The sequence below is a fragment of the Glycine max genome, chromosome 19 (genome assembly GCF_000004515.6).
Source record: "Glycine max cultivar Williams 82 chromosome 19, Glycine_max_v4.0, whole genome shotgun sequence".
NCBI classification, from domain to species: Eukaryota; Viridiplantae; Streptophyta; class Magnoliopsida; order Fabales; family Fabaceae; genus Glycine; species Glycine max.
The window spans coordinates 36,834,530-36,848,771 of NC_038255.2; the positions used below are offsets into that span (position 1 = coordinate 36,834,530).

The 14,242-nt window shown below is 35.1% G+C and overlaps 1 pseudogene; it reads left to right on the forward strand.

The window, feature by feature from the left end:
• The first annotated feature begins 7,519 nt into the window (after window positions 1–7,519).
• On the forward strand, window positions 7,520–10,382 carry LOC100816438 (glucan endo-1,3-beta-glucosidase 8-like; annotated as a pseudogene).
• Window positions 10,383–14,242: the final 3,860 nt, after the last annotated feature.

The following is a 14,242-nucleotide window of genomic DNA, read 5'->3' on the forward strand; positions in this document are numbered from 1 at the left end:
GTTTGATAATATAGATTTCATATATTTCAATTTAAAACTGTCAAATGAGTCGGGTTGGCCGCAACAACAAAATTAGAAAAGAGTGATGTTTTTTGCATGATAGCAATATTAAGATGCTTAATCATATGAATGAGAATATTCATGTGTGAATTTAATATATTCACATCTTGTAATAAAAAATTGTATATATCTCCATGTCATAGGTTGTAAATTTTATACCTATGCTCAATATAATATAATTAGGTCCTTTCTATATCCCCAATTTACAAAAGGTATCCCATAGTTAGCCTTGAAATAATTATCTATCAAAAATCAGCTCAGTGGTTCCAAAACCACTGTAGACAGTAAACACCCTAACCCTTAGTACCAAAATGGTCAACACAAGTTGTGATTTTCATGATCTATAAATATATCTTAAAATATTAACCGCCTTCCAACGTGTTCGTAAAAGATCTTGACATCAAGAGGCTTATGATTATACCTGAAAATGAAGCTTCCACGAGTGTACCTCACAGATTTCATAGCTATATCAAGAGCATCAACCACTTCCACTATAACAATAACCTCAAATATAATTATCGCTTCTGTGTAAGCAATTGGTCTATTATTCACTTTTAAAATTAGTTAGAAATCAACTAAATCAAATAATCTAAGCATTTTATTTTATTTTCATTAACTTTTCAATTATCATTTGTAATTCACTTTAGCAAAACTAATTCAAAAACGCATTTAACTTCAAATATATTAGACGTGTCTAACATGCTAATAATAAATGTTTGCTTATTTTGGTTAATAGTATTTTATTAAATATTAGACGTGTTTAACATGCTAAATATTAAATGGGACATTATTTTAGTAGATAGTTTATTAAATATTAGACATTTTTAAGTTTACTACTATTATTAAATAACAGTATATATTTTCATAATTTCATACTAAAATATATAATTAAATATAGTAAATTTTTTAATTTTCACAAATATGGTCCAAATAATTTTCATACCACATTAAATATAGTAAATATATCAATATATTAATTTTCACAAGAGACTTTTTTAATCTGAAGCATCAAACTAATTATATAGAAAAGATTCTTCCAAATAATCCAATTTTTGACATTATGCGTATTTATGCTATCTTACCAAATAATATACAATATAATTATCAATCAAACTTTATATCCTAGAAGTCGTAACTCTTAAAGTGCTAAATGCACAAACATATCAAAAAGATTAAAAAAATGTATTATGACCATTTTTTGTGGTAACAAAATTCAAAAAAATAAACTATAACTGATTGTAAGTAAACATATTTTTTACATGCAAAATTCATTTTAATAAGTCGTAAACATGCTTAGTTTCACCAGTTACAGAATTTTATAGTACAATTAAAACATTTATAAGTTTAAAAAAAAGTGTAGCACAAGCAAAACATTACCATATTTCCAAAAATGAAATATGTTTTAAGTGCTTAAAAAAAATTGACCTCTTCAGGTGTCCATTGTCCTTTGGTAGAGCGCCTTGTAGGGCCAGTAGTCCTCCTACATATATGTATTTCACCGTAAGAAAAAACTCACTTCATTGTGTTCATAGAAACAATTTACTAACGTTATCTACAAAGGTTTCTTTTGTCTTTATTTTTATATGTGAAACATTATTTGTTCAAGAGAAAGGACAGGACGCAAAGAGAGCAAGAATAAAGTCGGAACAAAAAAAAATTATTAGGAAATTAATAAATTATTTTTAAAAAGATAGCAAGTAACAGCTCCACATATAAACACCTTAATTGTTAAGTGTTGAACTAGAGAGAAACAGGCTAAACACCAGTATAATTTCACTTCACTCACGTATCACGCTAATGCTAAAGGACTTCATAATATTAAAAGAACGAATGTAATTAAACAGAGATGATTTTGAGAATTACCCATTAAGAGTTGTAATTTTTTGAACACCATCTATCATCCCATGAACAAACTTCTGCAAACAAACACAGGAATCAGGAGAAGTTAAAAGCAAAAATAGAAAGAAAAAAAAAGAATCACTGCCAATTTTTTTCTTTGTCAAGCTACTGGCTCGAACAAGGGGAACTTCCAATAACAATGGCCCTACTAATTCAATTCATTCAAAATAAGATGTATACAAAATAAGATGTATCTACTAATTCAATTCATTCAGGAAGTCGTTAAATATTGTTGATATTTTTAAAAAATCAAACAAAAAAATTTAATTACGTGCGTGACTATTAAAAATAAAATTGTAGCTTTTTTAATGTGTCTACTGGCTGGTACTACAAAGTTTACGAGACCAAGTGATAATTATCTTTTTAGTGAAAGTATATCTAGTTACAGGCAAGTTGGATGCTTCACCAAGGGAACGGGTTCTACATGTAGTAAGAAACTTCTCTGAAGGCCATTTGAACATTAAAGTGCATATATGTTCTGCAATAACCAGAATGAAACCAATGTTCTGATGATTAAAATGTCTAGAATACTATGCAAAACCATATTTAATAATTTTAATCATAACTGTTAATCCTATTAATGAAATTAAATGTGAAGAACACGAGGTATTTCATAGCCTTGCGGCCTAAAAGAAACACGGGAGAAAGACCATGCCCACACAGGGAGTATGCTTAAAGTGAAATAAAACATGTAGATCAAATTCAATTTCTGACCTATGTTCCACTCATAACAATTAAAATTTATTTCCAAATACATCAATGCCCATGTACACATCAAACTTCCAATCACCAGCAACAGCAACAGAGAGCCTTGGATAGTCTTCCTACATGGTAGTCATTAAAATTAACTAAGGAAAATGATTAAACATTTGAGTCGCACAAGCATGCCATGGGAAGATAAGCAATACCTTCCATGTATAGTTCACAAATATTCCATCACATATATCAAAGAACGGCTTATTATGTTCATTTACTTGATCTTGCCAATTCAATTTACCATCAAGTGTAACACTGTCATACCTACATGACCAAGAAAACACATCAAAGTCAACTTTTGGCGCAATCCACATCAATACAAAAATTGCTGACTTATCATCTAATATTCACCATATCACTAATGATCCAGGCATAGAAGAATGCATTATCAACGATAAACTTCTCTTCTAAAAACTGTTGATTTTACTAACTTAAGTTTAAAAAAATATCCAAGTAATTGTTCTAGTAAAATCTCTACAATATTATTATTCCCCATTATTTACTTATATATTTATTTATATATCAATCTGGGTCATATTTAGATGAAACACGATGCACCTTCAACATAAAAGCCCAAATTCAAATAATTTTAGTCTATTAAATTTGGCACTATATGCACATTAGAAGCATCTTATGCTCTGGTAGTGCAGGCCAACAGTTCACCTATTTCTCAAATATCAATTCAATTATATAATATAAAATTCAAATGGAGTAATAGACATGAATATAAAGCTAATAAGCACACAGAGATAACAAATTATTTACTAGCCACCCATCAAAGCCTAGATCAACAGCAAGCTCTGCCAAACGTTCTGCATACATATGTGTAGTTTTCTTTGTTGAAAGCAGTGTATCACAGACAGCCTTTCCCTCATCCCATTTAGTGATGAAAGTCCCCAACACCTGAAATATTAAAGGAACAAGTACAACTAAAGAATAATCCATTTGTTTTAATTAAAGCATGAGTTGTCAGAAACTTCTACAAGCAATAAACAAACTCAAATGCCATAAAGCTGGAGCTCTAATAAAAGAATCAGAAAAGAAGTTTGAAGCTACTAAATGATCTTGGATCAGTTGAACATTTAAACTAAACCAATTGTATAAGTGATTAAATGAGCTTTAAAGCTGATATCTAGTAAGCAAAAAGAGGAAACAAATTGTCAAAATTCTAAAATATATGGGTGTGGACCATGTGGTTATATTATCAATCTAACTTTTATATCTTTGAATCTCACACCCCAATTTACATCAGCCCCAATAGATTTAAGAAAGCTTATGATGCAAGTTCAAATCAAATCCTATCTATGATCTCTACAAGTTTAAATCTTCCAATCCTATTTGAGTAGACATGAAGCTCCCAAACAAGATTAAGTTGGATGACTTCCTAGAGAGATACAACCACCAATCAAGAGAGCAGGTACTAAAAGATACATGATGTCATTTGTCATATATTCTGTCATGGCACAAATATTTCAAGCATCCTTACTTCTGTACCAATGACTTGATCCTTTATTGGCATTCCTGTATCTTTCAGTGCCTCTATCGGAATTTTTTTTTTAAACCATGAGGTGCCTCGACTTGATGATGGATCGTCCCTATCAATACCTTGCTTCTAGCTATAAAATATGCAGAAAAAAAGCAACTATAAGCATCAAAACATCTCAAGACAAACAAAATCACAGAACACAAGGGGTTAAATTTGTTTCTCAGTTTACTGGTTAACCAAGAATTTTATTTAGCAATTTATTTTAAATTGAAACTAAACCCATCCTCACGAATCACATGAACACCACCCTATCTGTCGAAGTATATATATTGAGGGTCATTTTTATGTTGGAGGCTTAGAGCAAGAGGAGTAAATATTGATCATAAAACCATACATAAATAGTCAAGATTAAAGACTACTTAAAGTTGTGTGACCAAATGAAAAAAAATTAACATCACTTTAATGTTTTAATCTTGAATATTCATGAAAAAATCTCATGATCAGTATTTGATCCTCTCACCCTCATATATGAAAGCTTTAGACTTGCATGACAGCAATGAAATGCAGAACTTGATATGGCCAAGAGACATGGGATCCAAAAAAATTGGTAATAACATGAATGGGTCTACTGTTGATCTTTGGCAGTGACATTGATGCATTTTAGAATAAGTTTCTTGAGGGAAAGAGTAGGAAAAGCCCAAAAGATGGGGTCTCATGCCTCAATCTTCTCAATTTGGCATCCAATATAAAAATAATAAATAACAACACGCACAAAACAAAAAAAATGCCAAAAACAAATAAACATGATCGCAGGGACATATCTCACAACGTTCTCAGCGGAAACCTCCAATATCTCGCGGGCCTGCAAAATCTCGTGGTGCTGAACATCTCGTACAACAAATTCACGGGACGCGTTCCGGACATGCCGTTCTTCGTGAAGCTACCGCTGAGCGTGCTGGCGGGGAACCCGGAGCTGTGCTTCTTCGGCAACAAGTGCGGCGGCAGAGGGAAGTCGGAGCGGTAGGCGAGGGTGGCGCGCGTGGCAATGGTGGTTCTGCTTTGCATAGTGTTCATGCTGCTAATGGCGACGCTGTATATGGTGGTGGCAACAAAACTACGAGGGGACCGCCAAAACGACGTGGAGGTGGATGGAAAGGACAACAACGCGGACATGGCTCCACCTTGGGAAAAAATCCTCCCGAAGCTAGGGTTACATATAGAGGGGAATGCAGTTCAGAGAGAAAACGGAAGACGAAGAATGTGATTTTGGAGAAAAACATTGAGAGAGACAAATAGAGAGAGTGTGGAAATACAAAAATTAGGGTTTTGTTGTTTGTGTGGGTGAAGAGTGCGATGTGGTCTAAGAGAACGAGAACGCGAGAGATAGTGTGTCATAAATGGGCTGAAAACAATGACGTTTTTACTTATAAACCCGTCGTGGTAATTGTTCCTTCTAGTACATTATAAGGCGGTTTTGTAAAACCGTCTTAGAATGTGTCACAAAAAAAAAATCTTCTTAATTACAAAACTGCCACCGCGTGACTTTCTAAGACAGTTACGTATAACCGTCTTAAAATACGCGTCGTAAAAAAATAATTTTGTAGTAGTGCTTTAACTAACAAATTGATAGATTTTTTAAAATAGAAAAATAGACTGTATAAGTTAACAAATTGATAGAATTTTAAAACTTAAACAAAATGAGGAGTTTTAATTAAACAATTGATATACTTTTTAAAATAGAAAAAAAGCAACCGTTTAAATTAAAATAATTTTAAAAGCAACTTGCCCCTGAACAAACTGCAAGTCTTTGTAGCATCCTAGTTTCTTAGTCCCGACTTCTCTTGTTAGTTTTAGACTTGCAATGATTGTCTCTTACTCGGCATGATTGTTTGAGGCTTTGAAGTTGAGCTTTAGGGCTTGCTCTAGAGTGATAGAGCCTTTGAGGATGATTCATGCCCTGCTTCCTTTCACGTTGGACGTCGTCAATGTAGAGGCTCCACCAGTCTGGGGTAATTTGGTCGTTTCTAGCAAATTCTACCATAAAGTCTGTCACGAATTGTGTCTTCATAGGGTCGCGGGATTTATACTGGAGATTGAACACTAAAAGTTCTACTGAACATGCTACCATTCTCCCTGATAGTTCACACTTTTGCAAAACTTGTTTAATGGGGTAGTTCTTCTTGACTACCACTTGGTGACTCTGAAAGTAGGGCCTGAGACGTCGGGCTGAGGTAATGAGTGCTAGCGTCACCTTCTCTATCATTTGGTAGGGCTTCTTGGGGTCATGGAGTATGCGACTAGTGAAGTAGATGGGGAGCTGGTGCATCCCTTCGTCTTGTATGAGGGTTGAGCTAACGACTTCATTAGCTATATTGAGAGATATAGGAGGAGGGATACTCCTGAAGCACATCTCGTCCCATAGAAATGACTTAGTTTTCTTGAGCAGTTTCTAGAACGACTTCGCCTTTTTTGCGATCTTGGGGAAGAACCTGGACAAGGATGTCAATCTGTTGTTTAGCTTTAGAACTACCTAGACATTGGTAGGATTGTGAATCTTGAGTATGGTTGTGCATTTGTCGGGGTTGGCTTCTATTTCCTGATGTGTGATCATAAAGCCTAGGAACATTGCTCCACCGACCCCGAAAGTGCATTTTTTCGGGTTGAGGAGCATGTTGTATTTTCGGATTTCTCTGAATACTTCTTTCAGGTCTACAACATGTTGGGCTATGCTATGGTATTTGATGACTATGTTGTTGACTTAAAACCTCGACATTTCGTCCAATCTGTTGTTTGAAGATCCGATCCATCAATCTTTGGTATGTAGCACCTATACCAAAAGTTGGCATCTTCAGTGATAAATGTCGTTTTCTCCTCATCTAGAGTGTGCATCTGGACCTGATTGTATCCAAAGTAGGCGTCCAGGAAACTTAGTACTCGAAATTCGGACACTTCATCGACTAACTTGTTAATGTTGGGCAGAGGGTATGTATCCTTGGGGCACACCCTGTTCAAATCGATGTAGTCGATGCATATTTGCCATTTTCCATTGGCCTTTTTTACCATGACGACATTGGCAAGTCAGGTGTAATACCTAACTTCTTTGATGAAGTTGGCTTTGAGGAGCTTGTTCACTTCTTCCCTGACCGCTTTGCGTCATTTTTCTTGCATCTTTCTTTTCTTCTGTGATACTGGTTTGGTCTGGGGATAGATGGCGAGCTTGTGGCAAATAATGTTAGGGTGGATTCCCAGCATGTCAAATGGTTGCCAAGCGAATAGGTCAACATTCTTGTGTAGGACATCAGCTATGCGTCTGTGCTCATGGCTGGTGAGGTCCTTGCTGAGCTACGTGCACTGCTCGGATTTGGGTTCGAGCTGCAACTTGACGAGTTCTTCAATAGGCTTTGGGCCTCTATTAGAAGTGTCGTTGCATGGATCTACATCGAATATGTTGTCCAGGCTTGCTTGGTAGACAATCAAGGCACGAATCTATCTTTTCTTCTGTCTGCGTTGTGATTCATATGCTCATCCTCAAGGTGTCCTTCGGGTCTCGCTCCTGCTTGGTAGTTTTCGGACCTCTTAACAAACTAGGCTAGATACCCAGCTTGTATGAGCTCTTCTATTTTGTCCTTCAGGGCCCAACAGTCTTTTGTGTTCTGACCTTAGCTACTATGGTATTTGCAGTATTTAGTTCTGTCTAACCCTGGCCTAGGAGGAAGCGGCGGAGGTAGCTTGATAGGTACCTCCAACTTGAAAGCCTTCTCAAGGATTGTAGTGCGATTGGTCGTTGAGGGTATGTAACGCTCGTAACTGGGCCCTTTCGGGAGAGCTGGTGCTTATACGGTTTATGCGTCTTGTCTGACTTGTATGAGTCGTTCTTGGTATTTCCTTCTCGCTTGTCAAGCTTTTGTTCGGCTAGCCAGACCTCGTTCCTAAATCTAGACATCTCTTCCATCTGGATGTAGTTTTTGGCTCGTTCATGTCGTAGTGTGAGGAGCATAGAGTGTAATGTTACCTTTAGGTCGAGATTTTGGATTTGTACAATAATGCGTCCAAACCTATCCATGAATTTCAAAAGAGATTCATCATCTTTTTGTCGCAAATTGGCTAGTGCGACAAATGTCATACGGTGTGACCGGCTGGTTGTATATTGCGCATTGAAACGCTCGACAAAAGTGTTGAAGCTATCGATACACCTTGGACTACAAGATGGGGCATCTGGGAGAGACTTTAATCTTCTAGAGTGTTGACTTTGCGTCGGGGGTGTGATTCCCCTTGAGTGCGCTCAAGTAATGTGTGAGTGGAGTGTTCGTCGCCTTGGGGGCATTTCACATGAGCCTCGAGCTGATTGTGGTCAGCCTTTAGCTTTCTGAGCTCCTCCTTATGGCGTCGCTCCATCTCTGCAATGTGGTTTTGGAGTTATTGGAGAGTATCAATATCTGTCATGGTTATTGGATGAGGATTGAAGCCTTCTAAAGGGGTCTCGCATATGAGATCAGATCGTATGTTAATCATGGGTGAGAAAGAGAGAGAGAGAGACCACGAGATATGTTTTACCGTGACCCCACAGTAGACATCAAATGTACTTACCAAAATCTGAAGCTGGTACACGTCAGGTTGGACATGACTAAGGTGGGTTCTCAAACTCTACACGTCAGACTAAAAGTGGTTTTTGTTAAGAGGACAAAAAGGAGGACCTGTAAAATAAATGACTCTGACGCTTAAGGAAGTACGTTAGTTATGAGAGTATGAATGAGTATGTATGAAAAGAGTACAAGGAAACCTAGTACTTATAGTGTAGAGTAAGAGTTGCAGGTCCTTGTTGCTAAAGGCTGTTATAGTGACGTAACAACTCTTACAGATAATTATCGACTTGTAGATAATAACCAATAGATAAAGGTGACTTATAGATAATGTTGTAACTTAGAGATAATTTGTCCGTTGAGAGTCCGACTGCTAAAGGTTGGATGTCTGTACTCATGTGTCAGAGTTAACATGAAGGATTGGCATGTGTTTCACAATGTCACGTAGTGTGTCATGTGTATTTTGTGGACCCAGTACACTATATATTCTTTTGTAGGTATGTAGCAGTTGGGAACAAGCCATTTTTGAAATCCTACAACAATTCATTCTTGAATATCACCTTCCCTCCACTGCATAAAATTCAAAATGCCCTTAATGAAGCAGGTCTTGGAGACAAAATAAAGGTCATAGTGTCCTTGAATGCAGATGTTAACCAGTCTCCAGAGAATAATCATGTTCCATCTGCAGGAATATTTAGGCCCTATATATCAGTGGTCTCATTACACAGATAGTTCAATTTCTCAGCAAGAATGGCGTGCCATTTACCATGAACATTTACCCCTTCTTAAGTCTTTATGGTAACGATGATTTTCCTTTCAACTACGCCTTCTTCGATGGTGTAGACAATCCGGAAAACGATAACGGTACTCATACACCAATGTCTTTGACGCAAATTTCGATACCTTGGTTGCTGCCCTCGAATCAGTTGGGTTTGGGGACCTGCCTATTTTGGTGGGAGAAGTAGGATGGCCTACTGAAGGGGACAAGAATGCCAACACAGGCAATGCTTTGAGATTCTATAATGGTCTTCTGCCGAGGCTTGCAGCAAATCGAGGCACCCCGCGCCGCCCTGGATACATTGAAGTTTATCTATTCGGATTCATCGATGAGGATGCCAAGAGCATTGCTCCGGGAAACTTAGAACGCCATTGGGGGACATTCAGATACGATGGACAACCTAAGTTTCCAATGGACCTTTCTGGTCAGAACCAAAACAAATTTCTCGTAGGTACACAGAATGTGAATTATCTTGCTCATAGGTGGTGCATGTTTAATCCTGATGCCAAGGATCTCAGCAAACTTCCAGATAACACTAACTATGCTTGCACCTTTGGATTGCACGGCGCTTGGATACGGTTGTTCTTGCAACAATTTGGATTTGAATGGGAACGCCTCTTATGCGTTTAATATGTACTTCCAGGTGCAAAATCAGAACCCCATGGGGTGCGATTTTCAAGGTTTGTCCAAGCTTACTACGGACAATATCTCAACACCCACTGGCAATTTTATCGTTCAGATAGTTAGTTCTTCAGGCTCTTCTCTGATGCCCTCGCTTGCTGCTACCTTGTTTGTTAGTTTATTCATGATTCTGTTTTCTTAGGATTTCTTTGTACATACATTAGAGATGCTATTTTTTATGTATGGTTTCATTATTTCTTGGAGATATAGTCTGGATGATATTAATTAGTTTACAGATTCATTCAATAATGAATTTCACACATTGATCTCAGATAAGTAGTCAGTTTATATATTTCTCTATTTTTAGAAAAATGCTAGCAGCATACTTTCTAATTGTTTTTATTTCTCGTGGTTTGAACTTTGAATTCGGTTCAAGTGGGGGAGAATTAATTGTTCTTATTATACAAAATGGTCACACCGCTTAGAACCATCCTCTCTTAATGGACATCAGACATGTTTAGGCTGTGTTTGGAAACACGGTGAAACCACGTTCAACGGAGAAACCTGGGTGTTGCTTCTCTGTTGCTTTGCCTATAACGCTTTCTCACAAACACACACTAGGTGGTCTGATTTGGGACTCCAAGGTATTGAGATAGTTGGATGGTTCTAGTGGAAGTTTGTATTTGATAACTAGAAAATTACTTCATTAAACATTGTATTAAATTTACTCTATTTTTCTATTCCAAACTTATCCTTCTGTTCTTGCTTTGGCCTCTGCTGCAAAGCAAGCAAATAATATAATGAAAGTATGTACCAGTGAAAACAACACAATATGATTATGGGAGAAATTTTTCCATTGGTTCGAAAAAAGAATTCTAGTAATTGAATTGAATATATCTAATAGAAAGCACTTCACCTTTAATATCTACAATTATAATAAGGAGAGAGACTAACGAAAAGCAGGCTCATCGATTTGGTGAATGCCAACAATGAAATGGCGAATGAGATTTAACCAGAAAAAAGGAGCATGCCACGATACCAAACATTAAAATATTGGGACCAAAAGAACGATGATTTGAAAAATTCAAACGGAAAAATATAAAACATGTATAGTGGTATATAAATTTTAACCTGAGAGTTCAGATTTTTTTTAAGAATAAAAGTTCATGATGATTTGTTTTTTAAAAAAATAATAAAAGTTTAAATTATTCTTGATTGAGTGTTCTTAAATTCAATAATTAAATTAATGCAACAATTTCAAAGAACAAAAGAGTGAAAATAAAATAAGTAGGAAGTTGTCTTTATCCTACAAAACATGTAAATTACAGAAAGTCGGTAATTAAAAAAAGAATATTAGAATCCTGTGCTTATGCCTTGAAACTTGAGGTTTATATAGCATTAGCATGGCGAGAAAGTCTCCTTCATTCATTAAGGAAATATTCAAATTAGTCTTTTAAAGATGCTGAAACTTCAAATTTCATCGAGAAAGGTTTCAAATAGAATAAAATAATCTAAGTGTAAAGAGATTTTACATATTGTCTATCGATTACAAATTGATATATATAATAAGTCTATTAATTTTTACATTATTCAAAATCATACTAATCAATTAGTTGAGAATGTAAAGATTTTTATATTAATAGTACATAGAAAAATAAATTTTAAAAGTTTAAATTAATGTCCAGTTTAAATATTTAGAAATTAAATTGATGTGAAATATAATTGAAGAGCTTGATCTATGGAGGCTCTTCATGATTGTTACCCGTTAAGCCGTTGAATTTGAATTGGGCCAACTCTAATCACGCATTCACACTATGAAACATGAATACCCAGCTCCCTGTACTTTTAATGATCAAATTATGTGTAGTTACCTGTTTTGTTCATCTCTCTCTCATCTTCATGTCATGGTGGGACCATATTGATTTTGGGAGGCACACAAAGAAATTGGAACTCATTGGCAGGGGTTGCTTTCTACTTTCTAGTCTCAAATTCAATTATGCATGCATCCCCAACACCTACCAAGCTCATCTTGGGTATTTGGCTTATGTGATCTCTGTCATAAAAGAGTAGTGATTATGTGTGCAAGGATCCCTATGTTTGTCATGTTCTAGGCAAGTCTTAATGAGCATGAGAAGAGGAGTGGTCATGAGCCATGTTCAAGTCTCACATAAAATAAAAATAGTGTTGAGATAAATTATATAAGTGAAGAATAATTCTCATCTTATAAGCCGATTTTGTAGCGTTAGCTAAACTCATGAGAAAATTTATTTTCTGACATGATATTAAAGAGACACAATAATATAATTATTACGATTACACTATAAATATAATTTTTAAATTAAGTTAGAGAAAAAAAATTATACATTAATTATATAATAAATTTGTTAATTTTTATAAAATTATCTTAAAAGTTATATTAATGGTAATTTATAATTAAATAATAATATAAAATTATTTTAAATAAGTTCATTATTATTAAATTCTTAAGTTATTATAAAAGTCATACATAATATTATTATGTGATTATATTTATTTTACATTTTCAGTATATAATTTTATTTTTATAAAAAAAGTGAACGTATGAATATAAATTGGTTCCAAAGCAACACTAGTGCATTGATACACGTAGCACCACCTCAACCAACAGCAGATTTAGACCTACCTAGCTGTTATTATTCCTGATAAAGTGATACATGCAATTGTACTCTACATTTTTCTTGGACTTCTTTTGACTTTTGTTACTAATAATTAGACACCATTTAAACATTTTTTCAATAATTCATATTCTTTACAGCTCTAAGACAGGGTCATTCATTCTGCTTGTGCTTGGTGATATGCTTCTATATATATATATATTCCATGTGCAATTTGGCACGGGTTAAAGTTGTTAACTTTTGTACCTATGTATCGGACACAGACAGAGAGAGTCTCAAAATCAGCGACCTATCTTTGAATGAGTCCTTTCAAATGTAAATTTTGGGATTAGTAGGAATTTGATGGATTATTTTATTTTGCTTTTAACGTTAGTGATAATAGTACATCAATAGATATCATTTAAAATGAATCTTAATGGCTCGAATTTGCAACTCCAACAAGTTGATGTCTTTATACGATTGCTGCAAAGTTTGTACTACTCTGCAGAGTCTGGTGCATGGGGCATGGTGCGTGATGTGTCAAAACAATGTCGGCTTGGATTTGGAACAAGGAATCATAAGAATCTTTGGATTATTTTGACAAAAAACAAGAATTCAAATTAACATCTTTTAACCATTAGACTAATTAATGAGCTAAATTAACATCTCTTATAAATATGTATGATTCGTTGCTTTTAAAATTTTATCAAAGATTATCAGAACAAAGAAAAGTACTAACAAACAAGTAAGCATAAGTGAGGAAATTGTTGTAATTAGAAATTTTAACTCTAGTGATCATGAGCACGAAAAATTAAAAAGGCAAATCAAGGAAAGCAAGAACAATGCCATACTGGCTGCACGTTTTGATATCGTGCCATGTTGATAACATGGTTAAAGTTAATGAAACTCATATCTATGGTTATCTGCCTAAATTTATCTCGATTTTAATAAAAAATATTTAAATTGATCGGATACGAGTTTAGATGTGGAGATTATTCGATTTTTTTAGTCGGGTCGGGTCTAGGATGGGGATGTCACTACCCGTCTCATACCTATTTTCGTACTCCGATGATGAAATTATTAAAATTTTATTAATTACTTGTTAATTTTTTTATAATTTTTACATTAAGATTTTTTTTTTTTGATGATTTTTGTAGACAAATACTCTGCAAATACAAGTAGTTAAAAATAAATGTGTAACAATCAATTTTTTTTTAAATCAAATTTTCAATATAATTTTTTTTACAAATCTAAATCGGGGATGGGACGAGAACGGGGATACCCGATACCTGATGGGTAGGGGGATGGGGTAACAAATTATAACCCATCGGGTATCGGAAACAGGTACGAGTATATGTTGAAAAGTCAGGATTGGGGATTGGGAAGACAATACCCATCTCCACCCCGTCCCGTTGTCATGTCTAGTTAA